This window comes from Coloeus monedula (assembly GCF_965178545.1).
Source record: "Coloeus monedula genome assembly, chromosome: 9".
Classification (NCBI taxonomy): Eukaryota; Metazoa; Chordata; class Aves; order Passeriformes; family Corvidae; genus Coloeus; species Coloeus monedula.
The window spans coordinates 19752205-19766744 of NC_138789.1; positions in this window are offsets into that span (position 1 = coordinate 19752205).

The window sequence follows — 14540 nt, forward strand, 5'->3', positions numbered from 1 at the left end:
AATATATATTTCTATGAATTGCATTAGATTTTAAAAGAGAATACAGCCTTTCTCCAGGCACACTAAAGAAAAATTAAAACCCTTTTTTCCCTGCCCACATATGCTTTATGGAGCCATTTACTGAGTCATTTTAATTACAGCACAGTTCTATTTTTGCTATTTCCCATTTCCAGAAACACACACTCAAAGAAACATTTTTAGTCATTTCTAGAAGTATGCATATTGAAAATATCCTTTGCTTACTCTTTACACCATTGAACTGCACCAAAATCTGCTTCACCTATTACTTTCCTGTTTTTCAGTACTTTCCAACATTGCTTTCTAACTTCTGAAGAATTACTTCTCTCCCTTCTTCCTTACCACAGTAGGTGGTCACTCCCTGTCACTTTCAGTGTAGGAACTACAGAATTAGGTTATTGCTACTATGTAATAATGGTTCCTCAGTAAGGGCAATTAGCAAAAATTAATTACTCTGTGAAAACCCCTAGTAGCTGCCTTTTGGGTTGTTATCTTGAAGCAAAATAAAATGTTACTTTTTTTTTTTCATAGATTTTTAGAGGTAGGGAATTTTTCTTCATTGGAAAAGATGGGGTTTCAGGATTTATATGAACATATATATATATATATATATATAGTTTAAAGTCAGCTCAATACTCAACTGTGTGGCCCTAAACAGTTGTTCTTTTGGTTTCTAACAGACAGTCTAGCTGGACTTCAAATAAGCCCAAGCTGCTGAGTGGCAAATGGATTATGCTATTTAAAAGATGAATTCCCGTGAATCCATGTGTAGGTTATGAAATGCAGCTTCTGAAGTGTTTGGGATCAGTTCAGGTAGAAAGCATTTTTATTTTGGATGAATTGGGATTTAACATGGTTTTCTCTTCCAGTTTTCCTGACAGCAAAATTGAATATCATTGGCCTAGTTGAACTGTGTCAGTGTCACAGAGCTGCCATTTGCTGTTAAAAATGTTAAGGTGAAAAATTATTGAGCAGCTTTTCCAACTGTTGCCATTACTGCTCTTCACTGTTTGTGCTACAGTAATATAAAGAGGCGCAAACAGAGAGAAAGACTCTATTTTGCTAGACATTGCAAAAATATATAATAAGAGATCTTTCCCAAGAGAGTTGAGAGTACTTGTAGAGAAGGTAAGATTGAGGACGGGGAGCAGAAGAAATTGAAAGGTGGAGCAGATATGTCCCAGTACAAGAAATGGAAACTTTTATTTTACTTTGCTTTATTTTTAAACCTCAATTTGGTATTCCTTCAAAATCAGCCTTTTTGGTACTTTAAAAAATGCATTTTGTGTATTGTCTGTCTGTGTGTCACATTGCCTTTTTTTGTGTCACTCCTTTTATTCTTTTACTTTCTCTCTCCTTTCTCAATTGCATCATCTGATAATTGTTTGCCTAAAACATTTAGTTGTATCATACCATTTAATCTATTCTCCTTTTTTATATCAACTCTTGTACCAGTGTATATACCTCCTCTCTAAGGAAGTCAGTCTTTGTTGTTCCACTCCCATACAAAATTTTTTGGTTTTGCCTGCTGTTTTTATCTGTGCAGACAGGGCTTTTAGACTCCTTGATTAGAGGTGTGCAAACTCTTGGGGAAAAAGAGAAAAAGGGCCCCTGAAGATTTTATAACCCAATGGTAGAGAAAACAAATTACCATACTTTTCTTTTAATGGGGAAAAGAAAGAAAGGATCTACCAGTACTCAACAGAAGTTGTGCCTTCCCACTAGCTGGCACTGGAGGTGAGCCTGAAAAGAAATGACGATTGCATTTTGTCTCTGCACTTTGAATGGATTTCTGGTGAATACTGCAATTACATCGAAACAACTGCTGCATGGAAAGATACTTTCAAATACACAGGAAATTTTTTGGTTGTGAATTTTCAAGATGCTGAAATGACCAGTGTATTTTAGATAATATCAGAATAGGAAGTTTCCCAGAAGTTGGCCCTGGCCTGTCTGTCACTGTTTGTGGTTCTCTGTGACACCATAAGGTGCAGCTGAAAAAATACTGAAAATGGGGCCAATACAGGTTTTAATCCCCCCTCTTCCTCCCACTGGAAAGATCTATTTTTTTGCCATGCAAATATTCATTCCTATTTCTCTCCTAATAAGCTTATCTTCCCGATAGTTTGACTAAGCTCATGTTGTATTCAAAACTCAAAGTTTCCTAATTAAAGACCAATTCCAGTATTCCTCCTTACATATTCAGTGCTTCTGCATACTGTGAAGAAAGATATTTTTAGAAAATATGGGCCACTTAATTCCCGTTAAGTTTTCTGTAACAGATGGTATAGTTATTTGATTTATGCATTCACCTTCACGTGGCCCTGCTGACTGCCAGGTTTTTTTAAACCTCCGAAATTCTTTTTTGTTATGCACTGAAACTTCACCCTTTCCCCTGCATGAAATATTAGTTTTACTTAGAAAATCTAACTGCGTGCAATTTTCATGTTACTGAAATTGTGCATGGTCTGGTGATTAATTGTATTGTCTTGATCATAGCCTCAGCCTGATGTTCAGGGCTCATTACAGCTGGAGGAATTCAGCAGAAAGAGAATCTTAACCAGGTGTGGCTTATTAAAGTGGCAGTGCCCAATTTAAAGACCATAAAGGATTTGTATCAAAATTGATGCTTTTAGCTACATTCCCCTCTCAGGATCCTAGAGCTGTAATACTAAAAGGACACTGTAGCTTGCTCATGAAAATCATTCACATCCATCATGTGAAAAGGCAGCTCAGGTCTGTTCCTCCCTTGAGTGGGAAGAGTTGCACTACATTTTTAGTACAGCACGCTCATACCAAGAATCTTCAAAACTTTCCTTAGTTTGACACAGATTAGACTTCTGAATGTACAGGTTGCATTTTGTAGTGAATTGTGCATTTCTCATCTCTGAGGAAAACGTTTTCCTTTCCTCTGAAGATGCCCTTACAGCATCAGGACAAAAACTGAGAGGAGGTAAACTTTGTAGGAAGCTATCAACAGCATTTATCTGGAATTCAACCCGCACTTCATAATTTTATTCCATTTTTCAGATAGTCTAATCTGATGTGAGAAAAAACAGTGCAGGGAGGGGGAGTGGGAAGGGAGAGGAAAGAAAAGAAAACTTTTTGTTACAGGATGAACCTATATTCATCACAAGTGTGAGGGCTGGTCCCTCACAGCTGACATGAGTAAGCTGGTGATAAGCTGCCAGGTGGCCAGCAAGGCTCACTACCTGCCAGAGAAGCCAGACACCTTGCTGTTTACTCAAATTTTGGGAAACTTTCAGGACAGAGAAGGTTTAAGTGGGATTGTTGCCCCCCTCTCACAAGCTTTGGATGTGTGATGTGAGTTGGATGTGCTTTTGCTGCTACTGTTGTGAGAAACAATAGCCTGACACTTCTCTACCTCAGAAATGTGAGTAAAACTTTACACTTCCCCATAAACAAAAAAAACCCCAAAATCTGTGTAAATTCAAATTTTTAGTTTGTTGCCATTTCATTGTGCTCTGTTGGTGTCAGGTGAAAGTTTCAAATGCAACCATTCATTCATCAGTTGTTGTATTTGAAGTAGCTGTTCCTCCCAGGGCAGTGCTGGTTTGTGCTTTCTTAAATCTAATAAATGTTTTCCTACCATCAAGAATGGGACTGGGCATGTTGTAAGGGTTGCAAAAGAAAGAGACTTCTGGGACTTCGTTTATGACTATAAATTATTTCAACAGGTGACTTCATATGCATTTTCTCAACATATATGCCTCCGAAGCGCTTACAAGCAGAAAACAGCCTGGGACCTCCATAATCTTAGTGTAAATATTCTGTGTTTAAGGACAGTGACTAATAAATGACTTGTTTCCTTGTTACAAGGGAAAGCCAAGTGTTCTGGTTTGGAATGGGACAGAGTTGACTTTCTCCCTAGTAGCTAGTATGGGGCTGTGTTTGGGATTTGTGTTGGAAGCAGCATTGATAACACAGGGATGTTTCAGTAATTGCTGAGCAGGGGTTACACAGCAACAAGGCTTTTTGAGCTCCTCACACCACCCTACTAGTGGAGGGGCTGGGAGGGCATAAGGAGCTGTGAGAGGACACAGCCAGGACAGCTGACCCCGGCTGACAACAAGGATATTCCATAACATCATACTCAGCATATAAAGATGGGGGAAATAGGAGGAAGGGGCTGGCACATCCAGACTGGTGACATCTTTGTGTTTTCAAGTAACCATGCGTGATGAGGCCCTACTTTCTTGGGGATGGCTGAACCTCTGCCCCCATGGAAAGTGCTGAATTAACGCCTTTTTTTTGTTTGTTTTGCTTGTGTTTTCTGGATTAAACTGTCTTTGTATCATCTCACTTTTTTTTTCTTTTACCCTTCTGATTCTCCCCCCAGCTCAGTGAGAGGCAGGGGGTGGTGAGCAAGGTGCTCTGTGGTGCTTAGTCACCAGCTGAGGTTAAACCATGACACAAGGAAAGAAGCAAAACGTCTTTGAAATGTGGTTGAGGCTTAATCCTCAACAAATCCGGAACTTTACACAAGGTGATGCATTCCTTTTTCTGTATTCTGTGTGTTTTAGCACTAGACCTAAATGAGCTGCAGACAAGCAAAGAGGACTACTGTGTTCCACAGCCATGAGAAGAGTGATCTGATATGCATTCACTAGTCAGTGAAAGGAAGATGATTATGAGAAGTAACCAGTTACATTAAAGCTATTGGAGATATATCACCTCAATGCCTTCTTTACTTTCAGAAGGATTGCATTGAAATTCTCCTTAAAACTTAAAAATTATGGATGGAGTGCATACATTTTTTTGAAGGTGGTTCGTTACTCAGGTCGTGTATGTGACAAATGCTTTGATCCATTAATTACAAGTGTCTGACCAAGAATTTTGGCAACAGATACTGCTTCTCTGAAAAGGAGTAAGCTGTTGAGTGGAAAATCAACCTTGCCAACAGGTGTTGTCATGGCAAGCTCAAATAAGGAAGAGGGAGAAGGGCAACGCCTGTTGAGAACAGTGAGATCTGACGTGGGCTGGTGAGAAAGGGAATTCCCAGGCAGCAAAGGCTGAAACAAAGTGAAGGTGCATGTCCTGGCAGGCTTTAAATACAGCAGAGTACAACTGAAAGCTTACACAGCTTCAGTGGAAGCAGGGCCTAAGGAATTAGTGAGCCAGTCCAAAGCAGAGCCCAGAGGAAAAGCAGAGCTGTTTCAAAGCATAAGAGAATTATCTCAGTGGGCAAGGAGGGAAATGCTGGCAAGATTGTATAGAGAGCTGCCCTAAGGTGCAGCAATGCACTGCACGCATGCATTACACTGCTGGGCTCCCACATGGAGTTGGTAACTGTACAGTAAGATTACCCATCCCTCTCTCAAGCCTGTAATTCCAAAATCTTGTATGGGCTGTTCGTTTTAGTGCCTCTAAGTGAGTGTGGAAATCTAGACTGTGGCTGGTGCTGTGGTATGTTTCTTTAAGGTGCTCTATAGAGATATCTTAGAATTAGCATGTGTATTGTGAGACATAGAGGTTGCCATGGTAAGTACACATTTTTTAATTGAATAGCAGACTAATAGGCACATAAAACCTCCATAACTTGTTGGCACATAAATTACCTCTCCTGGGGCTGTAGGCAATTAAACATACCTCTTTGCTGAAATTCTTTCCAAGTCTTTTTCTCTGTTTTTGTTTAGACTGAGGCCTCTCATTTCTTTCCCATTTCCCCTCAACAATGCTTCTTGTTTTACTTTTGTCCCTTCTAGATTATCTGTCTCTCTCTCCAGCCTTCTCTTGAATGTCATATGCTTCGTGGAGCAGGGAAATTAAGAGGATATAGAGATATAAAAGTGGGCTGGTTGGTTGGGTTTTTTTTTAATTATTCTTATTTTTTAAAGCATAATTTGGTATATTTCATATTTGTGGAATTCTCTGAGTGCTTTGTAGTGTGAGGCTTGTACAATATTACTTGTTGGGACAAATATCTAGAAGTACCCATCCAATCCCAAAAGGTGTGTTCAAATCAAATATATGCATTAATATGCTACAATTTAAGTAGGTGTTTAAATAATCTTCTTTATGCAGCTCTTCTAAAGGCACATGCTCTCCTCAGAACACAAGCTCCTGACATTTTCTAACTAGAAAACTGTAAATCTTGTCTGTTTGTTTTGTATTATTTGAACTATTCTGACCTGGACTTGCTGGCCCAGAGATCTTTTGATGTTATTCTCTTTCCTGACAATACTTTCCTCATTGAGCATGGTTTATTTGGTTCTTCCAGTGGTGTAATGAATACATCATTTGACTATGTGCATTGTTTCAAAAGTGGGTATTGTCTCTAATCTCTTCAGCAATACAATAAATCACAAGCTGAGGCGCTGCCTTCTCACTCCAGTTTTTAAAGATTCTTTTTTCTTTTTTCCAGTTACACAGTTGTTATAGAGAAGTAAATCAAGAGAAGGTTATTTGTACTTGCTCATACCTCAGTTATTTTTAGAACCCCTATTGACAAATTTTCAAATGGCATTGTATTCCATAAAGAGCGCTGCCCTGAAATCACTGTGGCTTGAACAATAAGAAAATCCAGGACTCTAGGAGGCCAACACAACAGGATATCCATAAGCAGCAACGCCTACTTATCAACAAGGGGTGAGCTTAACAGACCTGTTCCTGGCTGTGACAAACAGTGAGCAGAATTCCTAGTGAGCCGGAGAGCAGCGAATAAATGCACAAGATAACTCTGAAGAAAAATTCAGCGTGCCTGACTTGGTCTGTTCTTTTGCACAAATCAAGAACAATTTAAAACAATAATGACTGATACTTTTCCACAAACATCCTGACTTTTATCCTATTGCAGTACAGAGTTCATCCACCTTTGGTTTTTTGCTTTGATTTCGGTGTTCATTTTTTATGATGTTCATTTTTTATGATGAAAGTGGTCTTGTCTTGAAGGAATAGATGAGTAGTCTTTGTTGTTTGGTTGGGTTTTTGTCTGTCTTTCCCCTGAGTTGTTCAAAGATACCTGTAACAGCTTGGAACAAAAGGAAATTACTGTACAGATCAAGGGATTACAAAGCAATGTTTTTACAGATTTAAAATAAAATATAAACAGATGTTGAGAGATGAATGGCACAGAGACAGTTGTTGCCAATTCATTAATAATGCCAACACAAATCCACTCTGTTTATTATGTTTTTAACCCATATTTGTCAATAGGGAAAACAGTCATAGCTTGAACTTGTAAAAGTAATGAATGTGTACCAGACAAGCTCATTTGCCATCTATGTATGTGTAATCAATATTTTCTAACACTGTAATGAGAAACAGCTCATTTATATCCTGGCCCCTTTGGCCCAAACAATTAGTCACTGTTTGTAGCCATGTAGGTTTGCCTGCATCAGGAAGGAAGCAGAAAATATCTCAGTCACATGTGTGAGCGCAGCCTGTCTCTAGCTGGAAGGAATTTCCACAAAGTCTGTTTCCTCAAATGTGACAGGAACAAAGACATCACTAGCCCTCCCGGGACATGGGAAGCTTTGAGGCAGAGCTCAGATGCTCTGCTCTCTCTGGACTATTCACTCAACTTTTCTCCTTGCTACTTTCTCTTCCAGTAGTTTACAGGGTGCCAAAGTGTCCCTCCCCACCACCATTTCATCATGGAGCTCCCTGACTGCCTCAGTGGCCCAAGCAGCCCAGTGCTCCGTGTTCCCTTTGGCTGTGGGAAGGCAGTGAAGTGCTCCCCCTGCACTCAGAAGGATGTTTAACACTCTCGTGGGTGTCCTCAAAGCTGTGCCGTTCAATGGGAAATTGGGTAGCTTCTATTAAAACTTTACCATAGCAAAATTTCCTTGATGTAGTCTCTCCACCACACTACAAATACTGCTTTCTTATGAAAGCATGGCAGTGTGGTCCAGCTGGAGTTCTTTGAGGCTTTAAGAGCAAAGAGAAGGGACCTGAGTCACACAGGAATTGCTTCCTCGTCTCTTCCTAAGGGCATTGTCATTGTGTAATAACTTGTAGCTAAACAAGTTCCTGTAGGACTCTGAATATAGAACACAGATTTTGTAATGGAATGATAAATTACATCAGGCCCTAATCTCACAGCTCTGTAACAGCTCTCTCACATAGAAAACACTTAATTTCAGTGTATGTTTATAGCATTTTTCAGGCTATAAACTGCAGGAATTAGGTTCTCAAATAGATGAGAATTTGATTTTTTTGTCCATGGAGGTCTTGCTATCTCTGTATCTGTAAGGCATGTAACAAAAAGATAAACTACAATCTCTGAATGATAAGTACAGTACGTAACAATCCATACTGCAGAGTTCTTTCTCTTTGAAAAATAGCTTTCTATAATTGAATAGATTTATATAAAGCTTTCTATAAAATTTCTAAATTACCCTTATCTGTATACTAGAGAATTACAACTTTCAGTTTTGGACAATCAATTCTGAAGATTTTTCAGATTTTATTGGCTAATGTTGAAATCATACAGGTCTTAAGGTTTTAGTAAGCAACGATTTGGGCTGATGTTAATTGTCTGCTGCTCTTTTCCTGGAATGCCATTAAATCAGTTCATATATTTTCTAAATAACCTCCCAAGTGTCAATGTTCTTGTTTCTTGAAGTGACACTTATCAGATAAATGTATTTAAGGGATCCAACAATATGTGAAAGGTAGCTAGGATGCACTGGGGTTTTTGCTTGTTTTCAATTTCTTGTTGATATTAAGACCATCTTCCTGAGGAAGCCTTGCTGAGTTCTTAATACTTGTCACTGGCTATCAGATCCCTCCATTGCTGGCAGCAATCAGCACAAAGGTGGCATGTGCTATTCATGCAGGTTTACTTGGTGGAGAGTAGCAATGAAAATTGCATGTATTTGGGTTGAGCCAATTTGTTCAGAACTGCTGATAGGGTACGTATGTGATGTACATATGTGAGCCAAGGCATGAAGTGCAAATTATCAAGGAAACTGATGTCCATTTTGAGATTCCCAAAGGGATGTAAAAAAGGAACATTAACTGCTCAAATATGAACAAAATCTTGCTGCACCAATTAAGATATTTGCATCCTTTGGTGGATGCAGTTAGATATCTAGACACCAAAGGACAATGACCATCTCTGTTTAGAATGAGATAACAGATGGGAAATGTAGAAAGAGGTAGTTAATTCTTGGCAAGCTGGATGATGCATTTATTTTATTTATTTACTAAGTATTCCAGGTTTTATACTGCTACTATTCATAGTCTTAACAGTTCCTTGTCTCTAAGTAATTCTGTTGTCCCCAGTGCAAGAGAGGACAGTAAACAGAGCTTGAGCACTTCATCAAAATTCCTTTTCCATCACTACTCAGCACGTCACTTAAATAAGCCATATTAAAGTGCCATGGGAGACTTAAAAAGCAGTTTTCTCCCCTTACCCCCAGGTGTTTCTTCTGCTATAAAATAATTTAGCCATGTTTTATCAGCAACATTAATAGTAAATGCTTATTCAGTAATCCTTCCTGGGAGCATATATTTAGTATATCTACTAGCATGCAATTATAACTCTGATGGAAAGGGATCTTATCTCTGATAAGATATCTGAGAAAATCAAAGTTTTTCTTTCTCTTACAGTGGCCTAAAACCCTCTACAACTACTAAAATGGATAAATTTACAGTAAGTATGTTCTTGGACACATGTGCTCAGTTTAACCTCTTCCATTTACAATACCAATATATAAAAGTGCCTTGGTTTTGCAATATTTACTTCAGGCCTATTAAATGGAGCTAATTGATGGGAAATACAGAACCTATCCAGAAACTTACATCCCCTGTAAATGTTTTATCTTGGATACCAGTACAGTCTCTTGAAACTTTTCCTCTTTTGGAAGCCTAAGCTGCTCAGAGTTTAATGAATGCTGCATAAACCAAAATTGTGTGACTGTTTCTCCTGCTGTGTCAGTAATGAAATTTGTAATCAATTTTCTTACCTGGCAAGTACCTGAAGAACACATCTGAATAGCACAGATACATCTAGTTTTCCACTGTAATGTAAGGAAAATGGTTTGCAAGGACTCAGTTTCATCTGGCTGTTATCTATACGTTTTTCTGTCTCATCCAGTGACCTCTTGCTTCAGATACCAAAGCATAAGCACTAAAACAACAACAAAAAAATTAACTAATATATATATATATCTGCTCTCAGTTTTCTGGGTACTCGCATTCAGTACTTAAATGTTGGTTTGCATGCTGGATTTCTCTAGGCAGTTTTTGTAAGTTTCTCTCTTTAGAATAATTATTTGTGAAATGTCTCTGTTGCATAACTGCACCAAAGGACACATTTGTGCCATCTCTTGCACTTGGCACCAATCCATTCTGAAGTGTGTGAATAAAAGTTGCTGCCCAGGAGTGCAGGAATTCTTAACACTGGATATAAGATGGTGCTCATATGAACAAGTTTGGGGGGATTTTTCCCTAGTGAATGTACCGCACACGTGATTTCTATGTATCTCTTCTGAACCCAGACCTGCTGCTGTGTCAAAAGAGGCAGTTAGTATTTCTCCATCATGGAAAAGTGACGGTGATCATCCTACCCAAAGAACCTCTTGTACCAAGTTTGGGGTGTGAATGACTCTCAGGCAGCAGAACATTCCTGTTAGGTCTTGCACATAGAGGCCGTGTCAGGTTGGCATTTGGGCAGCTATTTACCAGTTGCCTAAACAGCTACAAACTTCTTTTTTTCCTCATAGCTTGTATTTCCAGGCACTTTAAGCCTCTTAAACTCATCTCACCCCTACTATTTGTCAAATTATCTAGGGACAGTTGTGGGGATGGATTGGGTTTCATTTTTCTGACAATCTAGATGCTTTGAGTTTTTAAGAAGTCTGAAAATATCTTGTTCAACACCATCACAACCAGTGTCTTTATGTAATATGACTTCTAGTCTGTCAGTTTGTCATAAAGTGACAAATATGACAAATACTTGCTCTAAATATTTTAATATAATTAATTTAAGCACAGTAAGATAGTGCAGTTTCATAACAGATTATGTTTATTGACAGAAAGTGAAAATTTGTAGCATTTGATCTGAAATGACAACTCTTGTCACATAGCCACTGATTAATATTTTTAATGAGGTTTATTTTTTCAGAAATATTCACTGCTCAAATAGAACACACAATCTTCTGACACTGACAGTCTATTTTAAAGCAACTTTTATTCCAAACTAATAAACATATACCTTTTTGATGAATTTTATGGAGCTGGGTCTTTCTCTCTAATGAGCTCTTTGTCATTATTTTTCAGAGCTCAGTTCACTGAACTATGGCAGTGCAGTATAGTGGCCACATTCCTTCTTAGGGTCTTAGGGTTTGTGTTGTCCTTGTCCTTTCTCTGCATATATGGATAGAACCTAATAGAAGAAAAGTATTAAGTGCAGGCCTCGGGGGAATGTAAAGTGCAATATATATGCCAAGAGCAGATGTAAGGTTGCCCAGAGGAAGGTGTGGGTGGCAGCCACACATGTAGAGGTGATCCCAGGTGTCCCCTCCAAAAAAAAGAAAGGAACCTACCATCTCCTCTGCCCTGAAGGATTACATTATTATCTCTGATACATTATAAGAGAAAGTAATTAACTCTCAGTACCTCTGAGGGTAACTTTCTCAAGGCTACTTAACCAATTTGTGTGCTCTGACTCTGTATTATCCAAGTGAATTTAAGACCCACTGTGCAACACCAAACACAGGATTTGTTCACAAAGTGCCACAGTCTGAGAAGTGTGAGGCTGGCTACAAACTGCAACATGTCAGACAACTTAAATTGCACAAATTAGTCAACAGCTGCTTCAAGGAGTCTTGATTGTACAGCTGGTCTGTGTATTTCCACTTCTCCAAAACTTCCAGGATTAAGACAGATCCTCATTCTGCAATGACACCTTTAATGGCATAGTTATAGGAGATGTCTCTGACTAGGGTTTTTGTGCCTTTGGTGCATGACCCTCTCAGGCTCCAATCCCTCTTAAGCACAAGATAATCCTTTTCCTTATGACAGGTTTCTCATTTCTGTTGCTTTCAGCATAACAACCCAGAATTTCTTCCTTGCCATCTTCTGAATCAATAACTTTAAAATAATATTGCTGTTCCCATCTGAACGCAGGTCTGGAAATGTGATCCAGTGAAAGATGAATATTGAGGACCAAAAAGGGGTAAAGAGAGGCCTAATTTTCATCAGATTAATTCACTGAAATTGTAACCTGGACTTCTCTTGGATTAATTCACTGAAATTGTAACCTGGACTTCTCTTGGTATAATTTAAAAATGCTGCCAAATATATGGTGTGGCCTTTACTGTACAAGAGATATTAAAAAAGGCAAAGAAGAAGGAAAAACTTTTTCTCTGAAGATTTATAGAAGCCTATTTCTTAATCTCCTTCTCAGCCTTCTCTTTTTGGGATGAGTTCTTCATTCTGGGGCACTTTACAGATTCACTTAAAAATAAGTTTTAAAAAAAATAATCCAGAAAGATTGTCTAAACTCCTAGCCAGCTTTTACCATCGTGCACGCAAGATACTGTGCACTTTAAAATGGCACAGTGATGTCACCACACTTAGAAGCAGTTACAGAGGTGGCATTCTCATGGCAAAGGTCATCTGCTGTTTTGCAAAACAGGTTAGTACTCAGGGAATTTTTTATGAGATTTTAGAACAGAGTACATCAGCAAAGCTCTCTAAAACACATCAAGGAATATTAACTTTTCACTAAAGCAAGAAGAACAACAGGTTTCCATGTTCTGGCACAGCTGATGAGAGCCAGTGTCCATCAGCAGTGATGCTGTGAATAAACATTTACCCTACACAACAGAAAGTTTTTCCCTAGGGAATATTCCCCAAAAACCACCGTATTTCACCATTTGTTTTGATTTCATACTCTGTTCAAGACAAAACATGTTGTTGCAATGAGTTATAGCTTCAGTACCTACATTTTTATCGTGAGCTAGGGATTACAATTAGTGGGATCTGGACAGTAGTAGACTAAATGTGGGTCAAATGCACTTACCTATGATAATGCACCACTTGCATTTGTGTGTGTATACACGTTTTATATACTCGTGCTGTTTCCTGCTGCCTACAAAAGAGCCCTACTGACTGGTGGTTGCCCTGTAGCTGTCAACTCCTCCCAGTCAAGCAGAAGACAAAGTGAGATGAGGAATGACAGACAGGAGCAGGTTCTTTTGGAATTATGGGTAGTATTACTAAGCACATCTCAACCGGAAAGACAAAATTCTGTAATACTCTTTACTTAATCTTTTTTCTTACTCAAAAAGTGGATACAAACCCACTTTATATTTTACAGTTTTACATGGCTATATTATCAATTTTCTCTGTAATGGTAATTTTAATTTTTCCAGCAGTTTTTTCCCTTTTGCAATTCATGCAAATTCAACTGTCATACAAATGCCATCAAAGGTTAGCGCATGCCTCATGTCAGCATTGGCTGTGACTCTGTGGTATTTGGAAAGTAGTGCTAAGTGCAGCCATATCAGAGAATGTTTAGGAGGAAGGAATGTTCTCATTAAAACAAAACGAGATTTCCTTTTTTAAAGGTTTTAGTACAGGAAAGAATAATCTTTACTTTCCCGCCTCAAAAATGCTTTAGTTTGTTGACCATTTTGTTACATGCTCTAGGGTTTTACCCTTCAAGTTATAATTTAAAAACTCTTTTAAGCAATAAAAATAAGATTTTGAAAGGAATATTTCCATTAAGCATACTTGTATAAAGTTTTCTCTTGAAAAATCGTCCAGTGTGTGGATTTAGGGTTTTTTGGATGGGGAGGAGGGAAACTAGAAAGGAATAGATTTTCCTCTGAAATATGAGTGTCTTTCAACTAAATTATTAGAATCATAGAAAAGGTTGGAAAGAGCCCTAAAGATCACCTAGTTCCAACCCCCTGCTATGGGCAGGAGCACCTTTCACTAGACCAGGTTCCTCCAAGCCCCATCCAACCTGGCCTGGAACACTTCCAAGGATGGAACACAGACAGCTTCTCTGGGCAAGCCATTCCAGTGCCTCACCACCCTCACAGTGAAGAATTGCTTCCTAATATCTAATCCAAGCCAGCTCTCAGTTTGAAGCCATTCCCCCCTGTCCTCCCACTACAGGCCTTGTGAAAAGTCCCACTCCAGCTTTTTTATAGGCCCAGTTTAGGTACTGAAATGTTGCTATAAGGTCTCCCCAGAGCCTTCTCAAGCCTGGACAATCCTAGTTATCTCAGCCTTTCCTTGGAGGAATCCCTCTAATCATCTTCATGGCCTCCTCTGTACTTACTCCAACAGGTCCATGTCTTTCCTGCTCTGGGGACCCAGAGTGGGATGTAGCACTCCTGGTGTGGTCCCATGAGAGGGGAGCAGAGGGAGTGGAGTTTGGTCACATCAACTGAGCCATTTGCCCTCATGCTGTACCTGGAAGGTTTTGCTGTGATCTTTGTAGGGCTCTCATCCCATGTACCTACTGATGAGAGAGACTGAGGCAGACAGCATGGTAAAAGTCTGTGTTACGTGACCGTGTCTTTATTGAGACATCTGGG